Raw genomic sequence first — 25872 nt, forward strand, 5'->3', positions numbered from 1 at the left:
GCAACACTAATGTTGCTACGTAACATCTAATATATCCAGCGTAAAGTTGGACATTTCTATAGTATATGTACCCAGAACGTTGTGCTTACGGATGCTATTTTTGTTTATTACAGGGACTTGAAAATTTCATCCGAGGCCAACAATGGAATTAACTCGAGAACATTTTCGAGCAATGATTTTATACGACTTTCAACATGGATTATCTCAACAACAGTGCATCGATCAACTCACTTCGACTTTTGGCGATGAAGCACCATCTAAAAGCACTGTATATCACTCATTTACTGAATTCAATCGTGGCCGTCGTTTGCTGACGGACGAATCTAAAGAAGGCCGTCCAAAATCGGTTGTTGTGCCAGAAAACATTGATGCTGAGCGAGAACTGATGATGCAAGATCGTCATGTCACATACCGTGACATTGAGGCATCCCTGGGCATTAGTATGATTAGCACACGTAAGATATTGCATGAACATTTAGCCGTGAAGAAGATTTGTTCGCGTTGGATCCCGCATAATTTGACAATCGCTCAAAAAAAAGTCTCGTGTCGATTGGTGCAAACAAATACTCACAAAATACAATCGTGGTGCTTCAAAAACCGTGTATAACATCTACACAGGTGACGAATCTTGGATCTATGCATATGAGCCCAAAAGCAAACAGCAGTGGACGGTGTGGGTGTTCCAAGATGAGCCAAACCCAATAAAAGTTATTCGTGCAAGAAGCACTTCGAAGCAAATGGTCGCCTGTTTTTTGGGGGAAAATGGACATGTGGCTACAGTGCCACTAGAGAATAGTAGAACCGTCAATTCTGACTGGTACCCAACCATTTGTTTGCCAGAAGTTTTTGGGGAAATCAGAAAAAACAACCAGCGATGCAGGATCATTCTTCACCATTACAATGCGAGTTCTCACACATCGGTCCAAACAACTCAGTATTTGACCGGTGAAAACATTGAACTGATGGGTCATCATTTAGCACCCAATGATTTCTTTTTGTTCCCGTACGTGAAGAATAAGCTACGTAGTCAACGATTTTCGACGCCGGAAGAAGCGATTGATGCGTTCAAAATGCATGTTTTCGAGATACCTCAAGCGGAATGGACAAAGTGCTATGAGAATTGGTTCAAAAGTATGCAAAAGTGCATTGATCATCGTGGAGAAAATTTCGAAAAACAATAAAACCATTTTCAATGATACATTTTTTGTTTGTTTGTTATTCCTGATACATAAATAGCAATTAACCCTCGTATAACCACGGGCCTGATGGCGAGCATAAGAAGAGTGGTGGGGTTATGCCCCCAATTGGCTTGTTAATTTCTTTATAAAGATTAAATTTATCACAGGTTCTATAAATTTCTTAGCGTTAACCCCTCTCCAAAATTCCTATTACGCCACTGTTCCATAACAACTTTATTACAGAAAACTGAATAGCGTGACAGGGAAGAATGAAAAGGGAAAGCAATTGTGTAGAAGTAAACAGAAATTTTTCCTTTTTCTTTTAGATCTCATCAAGACCTGCTCTCACAGAAGAATGTTAATGCGTCACCATTATCATAAGAAAAGTCTTTCGTATGACACATTTCCCCTCCCTCTGGCGTGGTGAAGAGTATTTAAGATAGGAATAGGGATAGGGACAAGGATTTCCTCTCAGAGGTCGCCTCTCTCCCTAAAGGTGGTCATTTGGGTCTCGTTCCGATTGCGGCCAGCCGAAATTACAAGCAACAAGACGTTACGTAATGTGGCGCAGAGGGGAATGTGTCCGTTGTAAACACATGCGTTAGGCTTAATATTCTTGAAATCACGCGAGGTAGACCTTCTGTCGTTTTGTTTGGTTTCGGACTTGGCGCAATTACCTTCTCGATCCACGAGAAGAAGCCCTGAATTCGTTTTCGTACAGGTTGAATCTTAATCTTTGTCTTTCCACTTCTCCCTTTACCCCCTATTCAGTATCTATCAATCTCCTTCATATCTCTTATTTTTCTTTACTTTCTTTCACAATCTCCTTTCCTTCTACCTCTATTTCTTCCTCATTCTATATCTGTTCTTCTTCTCTCTCCTTTCTTTCCCAACGTCGTTCTTTCCTTCTCTTTCCATACCTCTTCTTTTTCTTTCTTCTCAGTGCCATCGCCCCCTCTCTCTCTCCCTCTCTATCTTCAACTTCCTCCTCTCTCTAAGTATCTTCTTTTTCTCTCTCCCAGCGTCGTTCTCTCTTCCTTTCTCTTTCTTTCTCAGTTTCATTCCCTCAATATCTCAAATTTATGCTTCCTCCTCTCTCCTTTTTGCCACCTTCCTTCCACAATATCGTTCCTTCGCACTTCTATCTTCTCTCTTCAATCTCTTCTTTTTCTCAACTTTCCTGTCTCGTTCCTTCCCACAAATCTCTTTTTCTTCCTCTCTCTATCTCTTCATCTTTTCTCCTTTGTTCCCAATCTCGTTCCTTCCCACTACTCTATCTATCTTATCGTTCCTTCTCATCTATCTTTCTATCTCTTTCTTATACATCTCTCCTTGCTTTCATACTTACATTCCTTCTCTCCCTTTTTCTTTCTTCTCTCAATCTCGTTTTTTCCCCTGTCCCTTCTCTTCCTTCCTCTCTCTATATATTTTCTTTTTCTCTTCATTCTTTCTCAATCTTGTTTCCGCTCTCTTCCTATATCTTTCTCAATTCCTCCGTCTAATTTTTCTATCCCACTATTACTCAGTTTCCTTATTTATTTGTCTCTTTTCTCATTTTGAAAGTGTTTTATGCGAGTCATAACCCTTTGTACTCAAGTTCCTAAGAAATTATAGAAATTGCCATATTCCTATATATAATTCGACAAAAATATAAATTCCAACTGTCAAAACATCCTTAAAATTTCCTTATATACCTAAAGTTGTGAGGAACATGGATTAAAATTAAAAACATTGTTACATACAATGTACATGTGCGAATTAAGCTTATAATATTTATTCTCCTTTAATGACATTTGTGAATATTGGAATTTGTAACAAAGAGAGGATAACCAGCTTGGTGATTTCATAAAAGCCCTGCAATAACCAAGTTATGTTTCACGATCCAACGTTATCTTTCGGCATTTCTTAGTGGAGAAATTGGTCCAAAGGGGTACTAAATATTTTGTAAATTAATAGTGTTTACTTAGTTGTAGAACAATGCTTACAGCTTTTGTTCTTGACGACTGTTAAAAGAATAACTTTCAGTTATTTACTGATCGTTTATTACACATCATGCCGAAAGTAGTGACATCTATGAACATCCGAATGAATGATTCAATCAGTCGAATAAGAGATTCAAAGGGAAAAGTCGCAATGCTGTTCCAAGTTCGAAAATCGAGGTGTTTACGGGCCAAAGTTTTGAAAGTTTTAAAGATTATCTAAAATGAGGTAGGCTGACGTAATGAGGATTAAAATAAAATAATATGTACGCCGCCTATATAACCCTGAAATCGGTGAAATCATAAAGATAAAATTTGACAATAATAATGATACCATTAAAATTATTTTTTGAATTAATTTAGTATCTCGTGTTTTGACTTTCTTGGCCTTCTTGTCAAAGAGAGAATATGTGGGTAATAAAAAGTGACAATCGGGGTTGTTCAAGGTCCAGGAACTGACCTCGCACAGTTTAAATTCGGTCCAAGTTGGGCTTTGTTTCATTGAAAAAAGGTTCCTGGACCGGATTTTAAATTGATCTGGGAAAAATGTTCCTGGACCGAATTGAAATATTTTATACATAAAAAGGTTCTTAACGGCCTAGAACCCATTTACACTTGCTGCTTTTCTCTTCCGGACCGGAATTGAATTTTTTTACAATTCCTTTAAATTAACAACCCTGGGATTGTTAACTAACTAACTAACTAACTAACTCTCTAGCCTTCTTAAACCCGAAGGTTCACGGCTGCAGCAACACAGGCCTTCCATCCGTCCCTATCTTGAACAAGATCTCTATACTCTTTTCCATCCCTACCGATTTCCTTTAGGTCTATCTCAACGTTGTCCCTCCATCTTCGTCTTGGCCTTCCTACAGGTCTCTTACCATCAGGTTTCCCAACAAGAATCCTGTAAACTCCTCTTTCCTCTCCCATTCGTGCCACATGGCCTGCCCACCTAAGTCTTCTTGATTTCATTATTCTAATAATATCTGGACATGAATACAAATTATGTAGTTCTAAATTAAGTAACCTTCTCCACTCGCCTGTCTCCTCATCCCTTTTAGATCCAAATATTTTCCTAAGGATCTTATTTTCAAATACTCTCAATTTATGTTCCTCTTTCAATGTAAGGGACCAAGTTTCACACCCATATAATACTACAGGCAAAATTAAGGGATTGTTAAGGATACAGAAATCCATACATTCTAATGAATTCCACAAATTAGATTCCGTAACAGGAAGGGAACTTTTTTTCTCCCACAATTTGAATTAGATCCAAGTTGCGTTCTGTTTAATTGAAAAATAAGTTCCTAAATCGTATTTAAATTGATCCGGAAAAAAGGTTACTGGACCGAATTGAAATACTTTACAGATAGAAAGGTTCTTTACGGTCCAGAACCCATTTATGCTTGCTTATGATCGATCTCTCCTGGACCGGAATTGAATTTATTTAAAATTCCTGGATCTTTAACAACTCTTGTGACAATCACAACTCAAGGTTATCTAAGCTAGGCTATCTCTGCAAAAACTAAAGCGCAGAAACACAATCGATAAGAAATTGTGTATTGAATTGTTCGTTTTAATAAGATGATGTTGTTTCTGAAGTTGGCAACCTGTATTTCTTAGGAATTTGCAACCTCGCTGCCGTTGCAAAATGGGCGTGTGTAACCACTGATTAACAGCGTTTACAAGAGCTCTGGTTTCCCTCTGCTTTCATAGCCTAGAACCACGTGTCATAGTGAGACAGTCCAGACCTTGGACTAAGCATACATCACTGTGGATGGATACAAATATCCAATCGATATCGACAGGATATCCACATGTCCAGATCAGATCCATGGATGTCACATAGATATCCAGCTCTTGATATCCAGAGGATCCAGATTAGATTCAGAACATATCCTAATCCAGAATAAATATCCAGATAACGTCCCATTCACGTGAACCAAGTGTCATCCATAGAATGTCCAAGACTTGTCCAAAAATGATTCATAGAATCTCGAGAACATATCCAAAATATCCTCCACAGAATGTCCAAAAGTTATCCAAAAATGATCCACTGAATGTCCGAAACATATCCTTCCTGGATAACCTTCGGTTGTCTCCACGGACATATGGATATCCAATGGATGTCTACTGGACATCTACGAATTGCTGAACGGGATACAATACGAAATAAAAGTTACATAAAATAATATCGAAGTTATAATAAGTATAACAGCGGGTATAAAGTGCAATTTGAATCAATGAGCGAAGAAACATTATACGTTATAATAATAAACAAGCAAAAGAGGTTCTTTGACCTACATGAATAAAAGTTACTATAGTCCAATGAACCCATTAAACACTAGAAATGGTTCCAAATGTTCGAAAGGTGTAATTTCATCGTAGAAAGGAAATGACAAAATGTCCGGGGGGGGGGGGGTAAAGAGAAAGTGAGGAATTCTTCGCCCAGTTCGTTAAGAAAGACAGGTGCTCGGCAGATGGTTTGACCGGCGTCCAAACCAGGATTTGAAATCCTCTTCTTGGCTCTAGGAAGGTGACGGCGGGAGGACTTTTATGAGGTCATCGTCGCCAAGGAAACTAATGTTTTGAATGGATTGAAAAGAACGTTGTCGGAAGTGGAATTAACACATGAAACATTGGCGTCACATGCAGTGGTAACGATGACAAAAGAATCGCAGTTATTTCCACAAACGCTATTCAGCTGTTACACTGCCAGAAACAACCACGGCGAGAGCGATAGGGACAATCACCCCTCCCAACTGCCAGGTCTTTGAATATACTTATATATTATAAAGCATAAAATATTTTTGAAGACTCAAATTTTGTCTTTTATCAAACCGTTAAACAGGGCCGAGAATATTTTCACAAACTTTATGATAGGCTAATCGTAACTGGATCTACAGTTGGATCCGTACCACTGTTCAATATGTCACAAGATGGCTCTTTTTTTCTTTACTTATTCACTTCAATTATCGTGATGCTATTTCTAATTATAGTTTAGTTTAGTGTAATACATTTAATATAATAATCTGTACATAATTTATTTATTTATTAATTTATTATTATTTATTAATTTATCTAATTAATTTAATTGTAGCTCATTAAAGTCTCCATTCATTGATTGATATATTTGGTTTATTCTACTTCGCATTTGAGGATGAGTGATGATATGATGAAATTGATGAAGCGACATTAAGAAAGAACACCCATGTCCAGACCGGGATTCGAACCCGGAACCCCTGGCGTCGTAGCGCGCTGTGCTAACCACACTTACACCCTTTACTTCTCATATGTGATAATTCGGGAAGGAATTATGAAAACGACACTTCCTATCTAAAAATGATCTACCCGTTGTGATAATGGTAAGGTCATCGCCTCGTAATCAAGAGTCACATGGTTAGATACCCGATGCAGGAAAATTTCACAGTGGTTAGGATACCTCTTTAAACTGTAGGCCCAGTCCCGATTAAAATATCGGTGCATAAAGTAGACTTAAGGGGAAGAGTGAGAGCTTCGCAGCAGTTGTGCATTTATTTCAATACAGTCGGAATGGGCACTGCTACTAAAGAAAACCTCTGGCTGGACAACAGAGTATGAATTTCCCTCCATGTTGCAACTCGAAGCGGTTTCTTAAGTTGATTATTAAGCTAGAAACGATCTTTGAAAAATATAATGAATAAGTGTTTACAGAATCTCATGTATTCCTTATGGAGAATCAACTTCAACTTCAATTTACGACTAATCGAATGGGAGTTTCGACTTTTCCTACGACCAAGAAATTGTTCCCGAGAGAACAAATACAATAATGCTCCCATAAGCATAATGCATTTCTCCTGTCTTCCTTCGGCCATCCTGACAGTATTGCCAATTCTGATGCACATAAAGAAGCTAAATTTCACCTTAAATTGAGCTAAAGTTGACTTTCAAGGAACTAGATTTTGGAAGGCTGGATATAGTGCCCCCTGGGGTTAATTTTAGGTGTCGAAGGGACGGGGGCGCAGCCAATATATCACGTGCAAAATGTATACTCATGGTAAAAGTTCGTCTATGTAGGCCGGAGCCAGGTGATGGCACCATAGTGGGGCACGGGAGGCAGAAGCCCCAGTTCACAACCAAACAAGCGCACGAAAGAGCCAGATCTGGCCAAAAAAGAACTAAGTTGGCAACAGTGCTCCGCAGCCGCCTCGGAGGGAAGAACCTCGCGGAAATCCTTCAAACAACAGTTCAAACAAGCATGGAATTAGATCTTTCAACACGATACGAACAACTTCCGTACATACTGGACAAGGCCTACACGTTGGCCACCTACATGAACACGAAACTTGCGGCCTATGGAGCTGGGGAGAATTTGAAATCGATAAATCCCGAAATGTCCCGAGGGAATGTGAACTACGGCGTACAGCACCGAGATGCTGGAGAGATCTCTGCAGGATTTCCTGTGTTCGACTCGCGAATGGATCGTTAGACAAATCCTTTACGATCCTTTTTGTTTTCGTCCCAGCGGTTATACTGCTCGCGTATGCCAAGACATGACGCTGCTTCGGGCTAAGGATGTTCATGCTGGCTGGGTCTAGCGGTCTTGCAGGCAATTCTCAGTGGGTGTTGCAACTTCGGACTTTCCAGTAAGCATCTGGAGGACATCTTCCTGGTAGTGGCTTTCTAGACTGACTGACCTTCACGTATACCCAGCGTGCGAAATCATTGAAGACTTGTTGGGGGAGGGGGGGGGGGAGATATTAACCCACATACATAGAAAAAAAAAACTAAAATAACGCCAGACCCTTTTCTCGGGAGCCAGGGTGTTTTTACTTTGTTTTTTTTTACGATCAAAGCAAGTCACGAATCCAAGTAAGATGAAGATGCACATTTTAAAATTGATCTTAAAACATTTATTAATTAATACAAGAATGGATTAAAAATAATTAATCGTTGCACAGGAGTGACCTTCCTAAGGAAGTCTGAACTGGTAACAGTATTAATAACTATGCAGTAGTACTTCTAATATATGGCGGAACTACCATATCGCTGCAGATTATAAAATTGGACTGGCAACATAATGGAATGTTTATTGCTGTGATTTATTGATATTATCACGTGATGCTGTACTCGTCACATAAAACAAAAGGGTAATGTGAATTTCCGTAAGCAAACCCTAAATATTATACATGCTTTTTTAGAAATGAATTTAAAAAATCAGGCCTCCCTAATGGCGCAGTGGTTACGTCGTCGCCTTGTAATCAAGGGTTCCCGGGTTCGATACCCGTTGGAGGCACATAGTGGTTCGGATTCCACTTTAAACTGTAGACCCAGTCCCGATTAGCCTATCTGTGCATAAAGTGGACTTAAAGCAACAACTCAACTCGAAATTCAGGCCTGTATTTCTCTAGCCCCGATTATAGAGCCTATTATATATATGGCGCTCTCTCTCTGTCTATACATATATACAGGGTGTCTCAAAAGTAATTGCGCAAACTGACACAGGTGAAAGTACACGATAATAGAAGCAAAAAAGTATCAGTAAATATTTGTTCACAAACGAGCCGTTTTCGAGATAATCGCGAATGTGTGGTAACAAGACCCCACTGATTTCATGTTTGTAAACGTCGTCCTTGTTGGTAATATGTTAATAATGTGTGCGAATGTGTGGTTAGAAGCAGTCACTGATTGCATTTTGTAAACACCGAGTGCTTTACTCCTTGCGCGTTCTGAGGTTTGCTCTTTGTTTACAAAACAGAACCTTTCCGAGAGGTGGCGTTGCAATCAAACAGGATGGATACAATCAGTACACAGTCTAGCAATGAGATCTCCAATATTATTAGCATTTACCAACTAAGACGACGTTTACAAACAATGAAGTCAGTGGCGCGTTTGTGAACCAATGTTTACTGAGACTTTTTTGCTGCTATTATCGTGTACTTTCACCTGTGTCAGTTTGCGCTATTACTTATGAAACACCCTGTATATTATTTAGTTTTTACTTTCTATTAATATCAATCAATTAGATTCATGCTTATAAATGTCTTGCATTCTTCATTTGCTTTTATTGTCCATACATTGTTATTGATGTATATCTGTTAATGGTCTCTTGAAAGAGAGGAAGAGAGAGCATATGCAACAATAACACACACACACAGACAGACCTCATCCTTCGTCACTTTGTGTCTATTTTCGATATTATCCTAAGTAAAGTATGTTTGAAGTCAAAACTAATTGCATATCTTTGATGTTTTATCAAAGAAAATTCTTGTATTTTTTTTTTTTAGGAAAAAAATATTGATGGGGAAATCCTCCCTGCTTCCCCCTCCACTTCAGGATTTCTCATCTTGCTTACATCTCTCAACAAGATTATACATAACATTCTGCACTGATATTTTAAAATACGTAGTAGGTGCAACAAAACAATGAAAGCATGGATGATATAGGGAAATGAGATTCTAAAAATTAGTTGGTTGATTTGAAAATCTGCTTTGTTCCACTCCAAAATAAGTTTCGACGTCCCTACTTTATCCGTGTGGTTAACACTGTGTCCTGAAAACCTGTTTCAGTTAACTAAATTCTATGCAAGAATCAATACTTGTAAAATTAGAAACCAAATTGTACATAAAAAATTTACAGGGCTTTTGCTCAATAAAATTCTAGTGTTGCCAGTCAATTTTTCACCATTGCCTGCATTGTATCTCCCTCTAGTGTAACTCACACAAAGATAGCTTATTTCATAAATAAGGATGAAAAATGATATTCCATTTACCTCGGTAAATATGTACTTACTTCAAGCTTCGCCCTGGCTCTTAGAGATGAATTTGGAGTGGAGTTTCTCAGGAAAGCTTTGTTACCATCTGGCATCATGTCATCCAAGGAAGACTGCAAGAATAATATGAAATATTACTCAAACCATCACTTCTAAATCTCTCTAATACAGATAAAACGAGATGGTGTTACTAACATGTTCTTTCACGTACATCTTTTCGAACTCTAAAACCAGAATGAAAAAATCTTCCATGCAAGGTATTTTTAATACATTTTCTACGTGGTGAAGGTAGCTGAATAACTAAAGAATTGGTTAGTATTGGGGTAACATAAAATAAATATTAGTTTAAATTTAGCCCAAATTTTTAACCTTTTGCACGTGTAATTAATGGTAATCCCAAAGCTTGAACTAATGGTTGAAATCTGCGCCCTCTTCAGTACACAATATTTATATTTTATAGGGATGTACGTTAAGACGCAATCGTTGGATTTTAATGAACATTTCACGAATATTTTGCAATGGCACGGGTAATAGATTTTGGTGGAAATGTGACTCTTTCCGGAATCGGATCTGAAAGTGTGTTGAGATACAACCAGAGGCGAAGCTAACGGGAGAAGAGGCGGCAATGTCGTACAGAAAGACAGCTGCTTCCCCCTCCTTCGTTTTCAGCATCCTTATTAGCTACCACCGCTATATCTCCTTCTTAGTCCATAAAAAATATTTCTGACGTCGCTATTGGTTAGAACATGTACAAAAGCTTCTAAGAGAATGAATCGTACAAGTCTAAAATTATCTTAGAATAGTGCTGAAAAGTGTAGGTTTGACCAGGACTCGAACCAATGATTCTAGCATACCATCCCATTGCTATACCGTAACAGAAGCGAAATATGTGTGATAAAGCCAGAGGAGCATCTCTACGGTCTTATAGCCCTGAAGCACATTAAATGTGAAGTGCTTAAATAAAGTGTTTGAAAAGTGAAATATCTTTTACAGTGGAGAAACTTATTGGAACTTTTCCCTTGCAGGTATGCAACCACCATGAGCAAGAAAAGGGAAAAAAACTGACGCCCTTAGGTGTGTAAACCTACACAATAAAAATGCATCAAAATTTTTGACTCCAACGACACGTTTAGGTGCATCAAACGAAATATCCACTTTAATGTATCATTTGACACATTTATTTTGATGCATTTAGGTGCATCATTCAGTTTGATGCATTTTGGTAAATCATTTGACACATTTATTTTGATGCATTTAGATGCATCTTCCAGTTTGATGCATTTTTAATGTGTCATTGGAGTCAAAAAAAATTATGCACTTTTGTGTGTCAATTGACACACTTTGAGTTCTGTGAGTGCCAAAACTTTACATGTGTTGAGAGGGCAATGAATATGGCATTACTGGTGCACTTTTGAAGTCCTGCTTGTTCCAGGAGGACCTTCCCCGATGGCGTAGTGGTAACGTCACCGATTTGTAATCAAGAGGTCTGGGACTCGATCCCGGGTGGAGAGACGTGATGGTTCGGATCTCATTTTAAACTGCAAGTCCAGTTCCTATTCGCGATTAAAATTACCACCTGAGCGCTAGTGTCGCTTCCAAAATGGCCGCTCTATGTAGGATAAATCTTTGTTACATTCAGTGATAGTAATTAATAGCAGCGTGTTGTCATGACTGTATGGAAGCAACGTTTAAATTACGCGTTATATTTAAATATTGCGAATGCGATGTGAATTCCAGGAACTATAATGAAGGTGAAGCTGTCCTGAGAACGAAGCGTTTAATTATGATACGCAAAAATAACAGGGAACACGCAGGCGAAACTAATGTATACGCACAGATTCTTCACAGAAGTGCTGTTTCATTTATTTTCACCCTCGGAAATGATTTGAAAATAAAGCAATTCACCTGTATTTGCAAAGCTTGGGCAGAAGACGTTGCAGCTCTTCCCCAAAGAGGCAAGTCGGTTTAATAATAACGCAGGATAATAATAATAGAATTCACAATTTCATCGAGGTTTTCACTGAAAAAGGAATTTCTGAAGGAAGCAGCAACATTAGTATGTCGATTTTTTTTCTGATTACTTTTATGACTACAGACATTAATTAATTCTCAAACTATTTTGATATTCACACTTAATCGACTTGCACCTATCCTAAAATTTCATACATAATACATTGTTTTCGAAAAAAAGTGTTTCATTCATAAATAACAATTTAAAACTTTACTTTCAAGTAATATAATCATCTTTCGGAAAATTAAGTGAAGAGAGACTTGCATTCTTGGTAATTTCCTTGCCGCATTTCAATGCTATCCCCCATGCCAATCTTATATCAATCAATTCTGTTTTTCCTGACATATTTACAAATTTCATCTTGTTGATTCCACGGGATGGAAACACATGTAAACTTTTCACTTATCCTCACTCACAAAACGATTACGTGGGAGGAGCGCACGTGAGATCAGCGCACAGCAATATTTCGTGGGACTAGCGCATAGGATCTCAGGTGTTAGTGGGATTAGCGCACAGTATGATTATCAATAAGAACCTTCCCTCGCACTTTTCTTTCCAGACTTGGGACTGGACAACGTGTAGATTAATACACGAAGGTGGTTCAAAGGTTCTTGTACCAGCAGCTTCTATTTCAGCTTAGTCAACTTTTCAGAACGATCTTCAATCAAACTTTGCAACGTACGAGAGAGAATTGAGGCAACGAAATAAATTTTCAGTTTCAATATATTTGCCTAAAATTGTTTTTATACGCCTGTCGGTTTCAATATACTGTTTTCTTCTCTTGCGACCTGGAATGCCTAGGTCTTTAGCTGTAATTTTGGCGCTCATCTCCTCAGCGTTTTCCATCAGTTTCTGAATGAGGAAATAAACATTTGGTTTATGTATTCCCACCATCCTATTTAACTTGTTATTCCAACCTTCCACAGGGTTGTTTGTCCTGTGTCTTTGTCTATAAACATTCCACATGGTTTTCGGCAAAGAAGCATTGTCCAGCCATTGATCTACGAAATAGTCAAGAAACTACATCAGCTTTTCATTCTTGGGAGTGATCTGCATGATGCATAGCAACGCTTCGTCAATTTTTTCATGTGGTATCAAGGCTAAAGCTGCGCATATACGACATATTTTCCTAATATCTTCATTTTCCTTATATGTTGTTGCTACACCTGTTTTGTATATGACGCCAAAGGCATTGATTAAAATGGTAATTTTCGGAACTACCAATCTGATTTTGGGTTGTTCCCAGTGTTTTCCTACGTATTTCACACAAAGAGGTATATTCGTTATATCATATTTTGGAATTTCAGTAACGATCATAACTTCCATTCGTCAATTTCCTAAATTCTTGTTTGTAGACGACGTTCACTGGCGTAGACAGTTCCTCCCTTGCTTTACACATCTCCAGTAGATAACATTTTCAGTCTTACGGCCAACACGATACTGATGTCCGTCCAGTAAGAGACAAGGTTTACCCTTGGCACTTGTAATGACTTCCATTGCTCATTCAGCTGCAAGGAAAGAAAGAAGAACATTTGAATGTGCGCTTCACCCACGATCTTTTCCTCTCTGTGCGCAGATCACACTGTGCGCTCCTCCCACGTGCGCTTCTCCCACGTGCGCTTCTCCCACGTGCGCTTCTCCCACGACACCCACAAAACGATTTAGAGCCAAAAAACTGAACAGTACACGTTACTCTTTCGAACATTTCCCATGCATTGAACAACTTCAAAACAACAGTATCCTACATAGAGTAGTTTCGGAAAGTGCCACCAGATGTCATATCGGATAATTTTAATCGCGAATAGCCAATCTGTGCAAAAAATCAAACTCTTATTTCTAGAATTTATTGTGATAGCCTAGTGGTTTATTTTAGAAACAGAAGAGGTGCAAGGGGTGACCCTCTCTCAATGTAAACCTCGCTTGTACGTAATACACCCTGGACTGCATTTTGCAGACTGACGAGGCTCTGGCGTCCAGACCCATGGTCAGCATAATCTATTTCATTTAATCAACACTCATTCTCACGTTCGCAATTAGCCAAAAGTGACAGAAAAGCGAAGTGAAATAAACCGAATCAGTCAGTTTAGAAACAGGCGCCGCTGTCTTGGTTCTAAAATCACACGTTTGGCAACACTGAGTGAGGCGAAGGCAACGCCACCTCTCCAGGGCAAAGCGCAAGAACAGCTGGCCGGTTGCGGGGCCCTGGGGCAGAGCCCGGCCGGCGTCAACCCTTGGAAGACCTGCTCTTTCACACCTGCCGCTGACGTAGTACAAACATCGTTGCCATATTGGCACCAATTACGACATTCTGGTGCAGAGATTTCTTTCGAGAGCTGGCTCCGTTGGAAAACAGCAGGTGCTGGCCAGCAAAGACATGTTTGTGAAGACCCTGAGTGGCTTTAATTACATACGAGAGAAAGCGGAGGTCTCTCTCCCTTAGCTCCAAAAGCAGGAGGGTGCATCAGACAACAGGTGCTTTCTGATCCCAGATCCGTATCGGTAGATTTCCACGTTTGACATAAGGTCCTTGGGGAACTGGTCGGTGATAAATCTAACCTAAATTGGCTTTCCTTGCAATGCTGAAGCAGGTGCTCGTCGACCTTAGTGAATAAGATGCGGGTAGTGATTTTCCTTAAAAACAATATCTACTGACCAATCAGATTCCGTTTTGGTGTTTGTGGTTTATGTGTACTTCTTGAGTAGATATTGGGAAAATCTTTTGGAATATGACTTTCCCAAAGATGGTATATGGCTATATTAGGCTCACTTTAGACGGAAGCATTTCGTTTAACATCTTTGCTAGCATAAATGCTATGTAAATGCTTCCAAAAATCATATAGTAGATAGTACTTTACACGGAAGCATTACATGTAACATTTCAGTTACCTTTTGCGGTGCGTCTACGCGTAAACAACGATAGTCTACATTCTACACGTAGACTATTTTATACACGTCGATTAGGTAATCTATGTAAACAACATGGCGAAAGGTGATAACTTAACAAAGGGCGCCGTGGAATTGAAAGAAAATTATACTACGTATCAGTTGCTGATGTGTGAAGAGAACTTTTCATACTCTATCTTTCAAATTCGAACAATTTCTCACCTAGGAAGAAACCTAATATAGGAAATATTCTAGTGTTTTATGGGGAAAATACCACTCTTGCCTCACCACTGCCATCTGTTGTTGTTTTTTGCATACTATTTATCTTCTTCCATAGTTGATGATAGAAGAGAAGAGAAATTTTGTTGTAAATAGGATTCTTTTCATTTCGTTAGGAACCAATATAGTTGTAAATGTCACTTTCCTTTCATGAAAGCCTTGAAAATTAATTTTAACGCACTTTAGATTGTCTACGTAGTCTATGTAAACTACAACACAATGTAATCTACGCGTAGATTACGTGTAGACGTAAACTTATAGTCTACGGCACATCACTGTGTATAACATATACAACAGGAAAGTCACGCCGAGGTACGCCATCTATGGTGAGTTCACGTTGTTTGCAATTGAAACAACTAAAAATATTCTTTCATACGTGTACAGTAAACGCTATAAAGCCTGTATTTAAGCAGCGCCATTGATTTGTACCTAAAACCATTTAATAGAAAACCTTATTCGGTTGAATAGTTATCGTGTTTTAAAAATGTGAAGTGATAAAATGTTTACATCTCACGCGGCCGCCATTACATCTGCATCCGTGACCTAGAGGCACAGGCGCCGATTTTCTCAGATATTTGGGGGGGGCAAAGGTATAGGCAAAGCATAATGGCAGATTTCTTTCAGTTTGCCGGGAGGTGGTGGGCGAGCAAGTTTTTAATTTTTGTTTCTTGTTTATTTTTAATCAATACTAGATACCAAAGAATAAACACAAACACTAGTGAAACAAAGTAGCAATGGAATGCAAAAATATCACTTGGAGTAGTCGCACACCTACAGAGGCTGTGAAGGATCAAAGTTTGAGCACTGCTCGTGAGACAACTGCAAGCAAATTGCGTTCCTTCTTGCCCCGGCATTCCCGTCCTCAACAATTGTGGCTGCCAACCCCCTGTTGGTAACGTGTTCTTCTTCAGTACCATGTCAACGTAATACTTAGGAATGAAGCCTTTTGGACGAAAATTTGTAACCTTCAACTTTGCGTATATACTACGCTATCAGATGTAACACATACCTGCAAAGAATTTACTCAGGTAGCAGTCTTTTTCAGTTTTAGCTATGCACTTGCTTAGCGGTGTTGCGAATTCTACGGAAATTTCATGTTTACTCCTGACCTGGTGTTCACTCTTGGCCTGGTTTTCCATAATACAAATAAAGTAGAATTAATTCTATTTCACAAAAAAAAAAGATACTGTTAATGCTATCTATCATCTTATGATCAAAGGATCCTGGGTTCATCTTCTGGTGGAGTACAGGGACTCGGATTCTTTGAAGGTCCAAGAATTCTGGTAATTGTCTTGATCTGAGTATTAGGCTTGCATGAGTTTTTGTTCCAAGTCCACTTCATGCGCAGATCTAATCTGGACTGGAAGTTGGATCTGAAGCACTATCTATGTCCCTCCATTGGGTATCGAACCCTGAACCCTCCATTACAAGGCGAACAAGTTTCCATTACGCCGTCGTGGAAGCAATGATATATTTGAGGCTGTTTTCAATATCTAGCAAAGTATGCACATTATATTTTCAATGTTACATCTCATATGCTTGCAGTATATTTGTGCTCCTCTTAGAAAAACAATTCTAGATCAGCCTATATGGTGTCCCGGATTGTGCACGCATCATCTTGCAGCGCGGCTTTCTGAACTAAAGTTCTGGTCACGCTACACGGATTCTTCAGTAGACAAGACAACTGTAACGTCTGCGCAGTATAACAATCTGTCGGGCTTGAAAACAATCATCTCGACACGCGGGAATCTGGGGTGAGCTTTCTGAACAAAGATGGCACTGCTGGTATTTGCTCCATTACTTGCTGAATGAACAAACATTTGAACATATGTGCGTAAAAGCACATATTAACAACTTGGTAAAATTTGAATGAGAATTCTAATCTGCGAATTTGCATGAACGATTGTAATATGTGTGAGTAGAGTATAGTTTGGTTTTGAGGGTTGTATGAAAAATTCCAAGTAAAGTATACATTATATTATTATATAGTCTATCTTTACGACGTCAGCACGAAAATGGATTAATGAGATAACCACGTTAAGTGAAATATCCTCAGACACCTAACACTCTCCTAACAACGGCCCCACATAGCCTCAACACCTCCCTAAAAAGCCAAATACGTGGTTATTTTGGCTTTAAAAGTGCCTTTACATCCCCTAAATATGAACTCACACCCGCCTAGCTGGAAAATTCTGCATACATTCTGTACACTTCTGCCCAAGCACGATCAGGTTTCGCCACATAAGCATGTCTTCTTCACGTCATTAAAATGAACGATATAGAGGGATATCCATAAGTCACTTGTGCCAGAGTCATAGAAAGCACTTCGATAGAATAAGATACAGGAAGCATAAAGCTGGCACACATGATCTTACTAGTGGCCCGGTCTTTACAAATGCAAGGAGGAGCTATTTTTGTTCTGTTCTTGAAATTTTCTCAAAATAAACTCTCGTTTTCCACCCGAGAATGGGACGGAAAGCGCGAAAATATTTGTAGACTAGCAGTTTAGCGATGTAGTTACTTTAAATCCCTCAGCATGGCTTCTATTAAGGAAATGGAAGTCACTTTATGAAGAGTTGGCAATGAGATATTGTAGTCGTTTGTTCAGGCTTGTCAACAGGAACAATTTCCTAAGCTGGCATCTTAAAAGAAAGACGAAATGGAAATAAAGAAATGAGAAAGTCTGTCAGAGAACGCTCCTAATATTAAAAAAGAAGTTTATGAATTGCAACTTCCATCCATATGCTTTGTTCTATGATAGGAATCACAGTAATGGAACACAGTTCCCATAATGTTGTTGTATGAAGTAATATGTTGATACTGAATTCAGACTAAGATTTTTAATTGGTGCGTCAATTATTTTGGTTCTGATACTCTTTCCCGTCACGTCCAGGGGTTCCCACAGGGGGGATTATGGCGCAGGTTTCGCCATCGAGATTTTGGGGGGGGGGGGCGTTTTCCCTTCAAATAATATAAAATTCAACATTTATATCTTTTTCGAAAATATATGTAAAGATTTTTTTACACCTTAAATGCACCATATTTAACCCATTATATGAAGAAATGATAGTCTTTAAGGTTATTATCGAAAGGGGGGGGGGAGATATCCAACTTTTACATATTAGTCTTTAATTGACATGTGTTTTCTGGGGGGATTCTGAATTAAATTTTGGGGGGGACAGTATCCAACTATAGGTCTTAGATTATGGCGAGTACTTTCGTTAGAGTAGGATTGAGCATTGAATTGAAGGGGGTATCCAATTCTTGTGTATTGCTATTGTCTTAGACTGTTGCGGAAATTCTGGTGTGGAGACTGAGAATTTTTTTGGAGGAGACAATATCCACTTTTCAATATCAACAGTAAGTCTAAAATTGATTGAGTATTAAATTTAAAGGGAGAGATAGAAAACTCTTGATAAAGTGTTAAATCTTAGATTGTGTGAAAGTTCGCCCCCCCCCCCCAGTCCCTCGTTTCTATCCGGCCCTCTTGATTTCTTCCTTTTTTAATACCTCAATCTCTCCTTTCACCTCACCATGGGTGCCAAGCGAGCAGATTATATTTGCGCCGGAATTACAAAAGGAAGGGGCGTCACACAATAATTTATATTTTTATGTCCCTGGTTCGTTTACACATGTACAGAAAGTGAATATACAACTTGTTAAATGGACAGTACCGTTGTTCTTGAAATCATAACATTCTCGTAGGATATATTGGTTTATTATACGTAGTTATATATATACATATTTTACACAGCGTTTCCATGTGTGTCTTGCATAGACCAAATTAACAAATCTCTAAATCAATATAATTGCGCACCTATGGCATAACCATCAGCACTTCCTTTACCACAGAGTTAGCATAACTATCTCTGTGGGCCTACCCTCAGCTTAAATGATATTCCGTTCCTTACAAATGCGTTTCCCTACGCATTCACTCTTTCTTTTGGGCATCAATTAATCAATACGGAAATTTCCACATAATCAAAGCTTTTTCTAAAAGGGGACTTGGGACAGCAACAGGGGCTGGCTTAACCAGATGCTACATTATTATATGCAGACTAAACTTGAGGAGACATTTCTCTTTCGTCGATCAATGGGGAAACACTGTTTTTCTGCTAAAGCCCACTGGCCTTTTTTATAGTCGGGGTAAACGTCCGTGGACGTGGACCCCGTAGCGTTGGAAAATTCCACTGCAACGGTCTTTTGAAAGACAGCTAGCTCCCCCAACCGGGGAGATAAAAAACAGGGGAATCTAATATCCAGCAAAGCACAATCCAATAAACACATACACTTACATGCAATAATAACATAAAAGTACACTCATGGAAATATATTACTTAACCCTACATCTTGTAGCTGGCCAGCAATTAATTATTACAATATACCAAAACCAGTAATGGTCAATCCGACCGTTACAATTGTTAAGGGATTTCTGTAGTGGAGAGATAGTTCGAACATTACATTTTGGAGACTGTATTTAGCGGTATAGTATCCACACGTTTTCGACCCCGAACGTGCCAAAGGAGAAGCTGGAAAAGACTAAGAAAGTATTGGCATCCTATTAAATGAATATTCTTGAAAGCCTGCAAAGAAATGGATGTAAAAATTTTCTTGCTCGCTTAACTCGCAATATTCTGTTCCTAGGATGCGTGTTTGGCGCTTTAATGAGGTTATTGTGAAGTTTTTATACTATATCTGCCTTACGAGACAAGCGATATTCTCGATTATGATCAACGATTTTAGGGGTGCTCTTGAGTGATGGGCTCCCTGTTTAGGGAGGAGGGGCAGATCAAGTATAGTGTTCAGTAAAGCTAAGAAAAGAGTTACTTTCGGTAAAGAGTGAGAAAGATGTCGGCCGTGAGGGTGAGGATGTGCAAGAGTGTGGAAGATATCAGGCGTGAGTGTGATGATGTGCAAGAGTGAGAAAGATGTCGGCCGTGAGGGTGAGAATGTGCAAGAGTGAGGAAGATGTCGGCCGTGAGTGTGAGGATGTGCAAGAGTGAGGAAGATGTCGGCCGTGAGGGTGAGAATGTGCAAGAGTGAGGAAGATGTCGGCCGTGAGTGTGAGGATGTGTAAGAGTGTGGAAGATGTCAGCCATGAGGGTGAGGATGTGCAAGAGTGAAGGAGATGTCGACCGTGAGGGTGAGAATGTGCAAGAGTGAGGAAGATGTCGGCCATGAGTGTGAGGATGTGCAAGAGTGTGGAAGATGTCAGCCGTGAGTGTGAGGATGTGCAAGAGTGTGGAAGATGTCAGCCGTGAGTGTGAGGATGTGCAAGAGTGTGGAAGATGTCGGCCGTGAGGGTGAGAATGTGCAAGAGTGAGGAAGATGTCGGCCGTGAGGGTGAGGATGTGCAAGAGTGTGGAAAATGTCAGCCGTGAGTGTGAGGATGTGCAAGTGTGTGGAAGATGTCAGCCGTGAGTGTGAGGATGTGCAAGAGTGTGAAAGATGTCAGCCGTGAGTGTGAGGATGTGCAAGAGTGTGGAAGATGTCAGCCGTGAGCGTGAGGATGTGGAAGAGTGTGGAAGATGTCGGCCGTGAGGGTGAGAATGTGCAAGAGTGAGGAAGATGTCGGTCGTGAGGGTGAGAATGTGCGAGAGCGAGGACAAGGTCGATTCGTGGTAGTGAGGGTGTGTAATGGTGAGGGCGAGGTCTGGTAATGAGAGTGAGGGTGGTTGATTCAAAATGAACACCTCCGACAGCGACTCTCTACCGTGGTTTTCCCTCAGCAGTTCCAGTCAAATCCTAACATTCTCCCCAGAGACGGAAGCGAAGGATGTCAAGGAACTTCAGAAGCCAACATCAACTCAACATTACCACCTGCCACACGGAACGAGACTCGCCCTTCCGTTGGCAACACTGCCGAGCTGGTGAAACGTGATTTCGTTCCTTGGAAGTCAAGAGGAAGAAGTTTTTCCTCGGCGGTTCTTGCCAACCCTAAGGCCATGGCGCCGGGTCCTCCACTCCAGTCACCTTGACAAGCTGTAGCTATGTGTTTGGCATCGTTAATGACCTGAGGGGCCGAGGGTCTTGTTACTTTCTTAGTTCGAAGCTGGCAGGTTGTTCAACCGCTCTGGATCTCTTCTCTGTCGCCTCCATAATTGGTCCATTGCTTCGACTTTTTTCTCCCTCCCTATCCGGTCTTTCTGTTCTTCCCTTCTCTCGCCGTTCGGCCAGTAAAGTCTCTTTATTTCCCACATGGGAGGTGAAATTTTCCCTCTCGTACAACAAATAATCAGTTTAATGATAAAAATTCCCTTTTCTGACCAAAAATCGTTTGTATAACGAAGAGGAAATTTTCCTTCTGCACTAAATTTCCCTCTTAAATGGCGAAATTTCCCTCTTCCATAAGAAAAAGCAGTTTCGTGATAAAAAGTTCCTTATCTAATTAAAAATCACTTGCATAACTAAGATAAATTTGCCTCATGGGAGATGAAATTTTCGCCTTTCAAGAAAATATTTTTTTAATAAAATATAAAATTTCCAAATTCATTTTTTCTAAAATATCAGCGAAAGTTTCTAAGAGAAATTTATTTTTGTAATATTTTGCTTTCTAAGAAAATTTGCTAGAGTCAGGTTTCTTAAGAAGAATTACTTTGAGAAAAAAATTCAGTTTACTTTTTGTTCAGAAACCTCTTCTCAATAAAATTAATAACAATATATCATATATCTGATAAAAAATCTTTTGTTATCAAAGCGTCCTCTTCTTGGAATAATAGTATTGAAAACTATACGATTTTATAATTTTGCCTCTTTTCCAAGGAGAAGGAAAACTTTTCGAAAATTCATTATCTAAGAATAGTTCCATATTTTAATAAAACATTATATCATTTCCAGAGTATTTTAAAATAAACACGTTTCGGATCAAGAACAAGGAGGCTGAGGACAGCGTTGCTATCGGGTGGATAACCTTTAATTATCTTGGCTTACTTTTAAATCATCGTACGTTAGATCAGCTATCTTAGCTCACCTTTAAATACATTTATCCCACTTTTAAATTAACTTAACCAACTTTTTAATAATCTTTGCCCACCGTTAAGTAATCTTAGCCTAGCTTTCAATAAATTTAGCCCACTTTTAAATAATCTTAACCCACCTTTAAATAATTTTAACCCACTTTTATATAATTTTAACCCACTTTTAAATAAATTTAGTCCACGTTTAAATAATCTTAACCCATTCTTAAATAATCTTAACCCACCTTTAAATAATCTTAGCCCAGCTTGAAATAAATTTAGCCCACTTGTAAATAATCTTAATCCACATATAAATAATCTTAACCCACATATAAATAAATTTAGCCCACTTTTAAATAAATTTAGCCCACTTTTAAATAAATTTAGCACACGTTTAAATAATCTTAACCCACGTTTAAATAATCTTAACCCACTTTTAAATAATTTTAGCCCACTTTTAAATAAATTTAGTCCACGTTTAAATAATCTTAACCCACTTGTAAATAATCTTAACCCACCTTTAAATAATATTAACCCACCTTTAAATAATCTTAGGCCAGCTTTAAATAATCTTATGCCACCTTTAAATAAATTTAGCCCACTTTTAAATAATCTTAACCCACTCTTAAATAATCTTAACCCACTTTTAATTAAATTTAGCCCACGTTTAAATAATCTTAACCCACTTGTAAATAATCTTAACCCACCTTTAAATAATATTAACCCACTCTTAAATAATCTTAGCCTAGCTTTAAACAATTAAACGCACAGTTACAATCTCACTAAGGGAGAGGAAGAAGATAGGTTCAGAAAGGAAGAGAGGAGAAATAAGAATGAAAGAGAAACGGAGGAATGTAGAAAGATAGAGATAAAGAAAGAAAAGATGAAACAAACGAAAATAGAGAGAGATTAAGAAAGGGATAAAGAAAGAAAGAAAGAAAGAAACAAGAAAAGGACGACCATCAACCCTACCTGATGAAATGCCGTCCACCCTTGAACTAAATTCTCTACAAATGTGTTGTAAACATTCTGTAAGTTACTTCTCTTCCCTACTTTAAGAAGATTTTGAATATAAATCTTCCCTCATTCTAAAATTCGCTTGAAACATCACTCAACCAACCAACCACGATTCCATATACATTTCCTTTTCTCATTCCTCTGCAACCAATAATCGTTTAATTAGCAATTGCAGCATCCAATAGCATTCTCTCACAACACACGCGTATTTTTTGCCTCCGATGCACTAGCATTTGACTGCAGCGCGAGAATATTCCGCACCTATTTGCGAGAATAAGTTACAGGAGTTTCGTCTAGGGAGCCGCCTATACAGGAGTTGTGGGTTCGGTTAATAAAGACACTAACCGACATGACATGTAATTTTGGGAAGAAGAACGCAACTAACCTGTCATAAAATCTGTGATTTATTTACTTTTTTCCTCTCGTAAAACCCTTCCCCAACACTTGTTTTATGTCTTTTCCTCTACTCTTCTTTTCTAGTCTCTTTAGCCTTTTTTTGGTGTTTCTCTCTTCTTTTTTGCTCGACGTCTTTACATTCCAACTCCTTTTTAACTTTCCGCCGATTTGTTTTACTTTATTTCTTGTACTCCAAAAATTTAAGATTTTTCTCATTTTTTTTTTTATTGTCGAGTATCTATAACATTGGTTGTACAAGTGCAGTGCATTACAAAAATTTGCATTTTTAAGTAATGGTATTTATAAAAGGCCGCTGTGGTATATTCGGCAGGGGGACTGACTTCCACGCGGGAGAGCCAGGTTCGATTCCCGTGATGAAATTCCGCGCATAAAGCGGTTCTGGGGCTCACCCAGCCTCAAATCAATGGAGTGCTGATCACATTACCTCCAAAATGTCAGAGATAGAGAATGTCTGGGGCCCTTCCCTCAGATCCCCTAAATGTGCCTTCATGCCATATGCACGGGGATTTTTTTTAGATACAGTGCATTACGGGGTGGGGTTCAAGTCCCATAACACCTCTTCAATACGTCATCGAGTTGGCTCGGTGCCCGAAGATCCAGGGTTTGAGTCCCGGTCTGCATTCTTGGCCAGTGTCCAACAATTTAATCTAATCATCACCCATTCTCATTGTCGCGATTAGGCAAAATTGGCAGAAGAAGCGTCGATAAATGACAAACATTCAAAACACAAATAAACACACACAAACACCTCCCCCATATGCATACGTAAACGAGGTGTGACACACAAAAAAAAACAGGATTTTACATATAATTCAGTCTACAGGGTGGCTCAATAAGTCACTTAACACCCTCAGTACAAGGCCACTGTGGCATGGAATGTGAAAATGGCGATGACCAATCATTGCCTGGCCAAGGGGGAACCACATTGACGCCACCCACACGGTCGGCGGCCATCTTGATGTCCGCCATCTTGAATTCAACTTCAGAATTTTAAATGGCAAGGGGGTCGTGCGACATATCAAAATGGGCTAGAATTTCACGAGAAATGCAATGGTGAAGGTTTTTTTGAAGTATCTTGAACCAGTAAAAAGTTATGACTGAATTCTTGTACCAATTTGCTCCTTTTCGAGGTGTTAGAAAAATGCCTTAAAATTTGTTTAGCGCATCGGTAATGCATCGAGATCAAAGTGACGTCTAGGGAGAGAAGTTCGCATGCCATTGCACACGATTTTAATCGGATACATCCATGAAGAGCTGTGCATTATAAATGGTTGTCGCGAACAATTTACAGTGTGACGCTTCCATTGAATTAAAAGTCCTTCACAGAGACAAGGCTAATGTTTATGTTCATAAGGAAGTTTATAAACAGAATATTCGATGCTTTTTATCTGATAACCCATTTTCGACAGATTAAAGCTGAATGGTTAGTGTTGGTAAGTTAATGGTGTGGCGTGCTGTGTGGAGCACGATTGGTTAGTCAATTTTCCATCAACGGAACCTTAAATGCTTAGGGCTACTTGGATTTGTTAAATAAACAGGTTTTTTTATCCTTGCTTGTTGAAGAAGGTACTTTTTACAGAGTTTTTTCAATAGGGAAGAACACCAGAACACTTATGGGAACGTTATGAAGCAGTTTCTGTCCAAAGTTAGTTATCAGATGACAAGGGTCGCATATTCTGTTTATGAACTTCCTTCTGAACATAAACATTAGCCTTGTCACTGTGAAGGACTTTTAATTCAATGGAAGCGTCACACTGTAAATTGTTCGGGACAACCATTTATAATGCGCAGCTCTTCATGGATGTATCCGATTAAAATCGTGTGCAATGGCATGCGAACTTCTCTCCCTAGACGTCACTTTGATCTCGATGCATTACCGATGCGCTAAACAAATTTTAAGGCATTTTTCTAACACCTCGAAAAGGAGCAAATTGGTACAAGAATTCAGTCATAACTTTTTACTGGTTAAAGATACGTCGAAAAAACCTTCACCATTGCATTTCTCGTGAAATTCTAGCCCATTTTGATATGTCGCACGACCCCCTTGCCATTTAAAATTCTGAAGTTGAATTCAAGATGGCGGACATCAAGATGGCCGCCGATCGTGTGGGTGGCGTCAATGTGGTTCCCCCTTGGCCAGGCAATGATTGGTCATCGCCATTTTCACATTCCATGCCACAGTGGCCTTGTACTGAGGGTGTTAAGTGACTTATTGAGCCACCTTGTACTTGCAGAATTAGTTCTCCGCGATGTCATCACCTTCAAAGTAGTCCCCTTCGGCATTCACACACTTCTGCATTCGATGCTGCCATTGTTGGTAACATTTTTGAAAGTCAGTTTCAGTAAGGTCCTTCAGGAGCTTTTCCGTTTTTGCCTTAACGTCTTCAACTGAGGAGAAATG

This window comes from Lepisma saccharinum, chromosome 25 (assembly GCF_977018435.1).
Source record: "Lepisma saccharinum chromosome 25, izLepSacc3.1, whole genome shotgun sequence".
Taxonomy (NCBI): Eukaryota; Metazoa; Arthropoda; class Insecta; order Zygentoma; family Lepismatidae; genus Lepisma; species Lepisma saccharinum.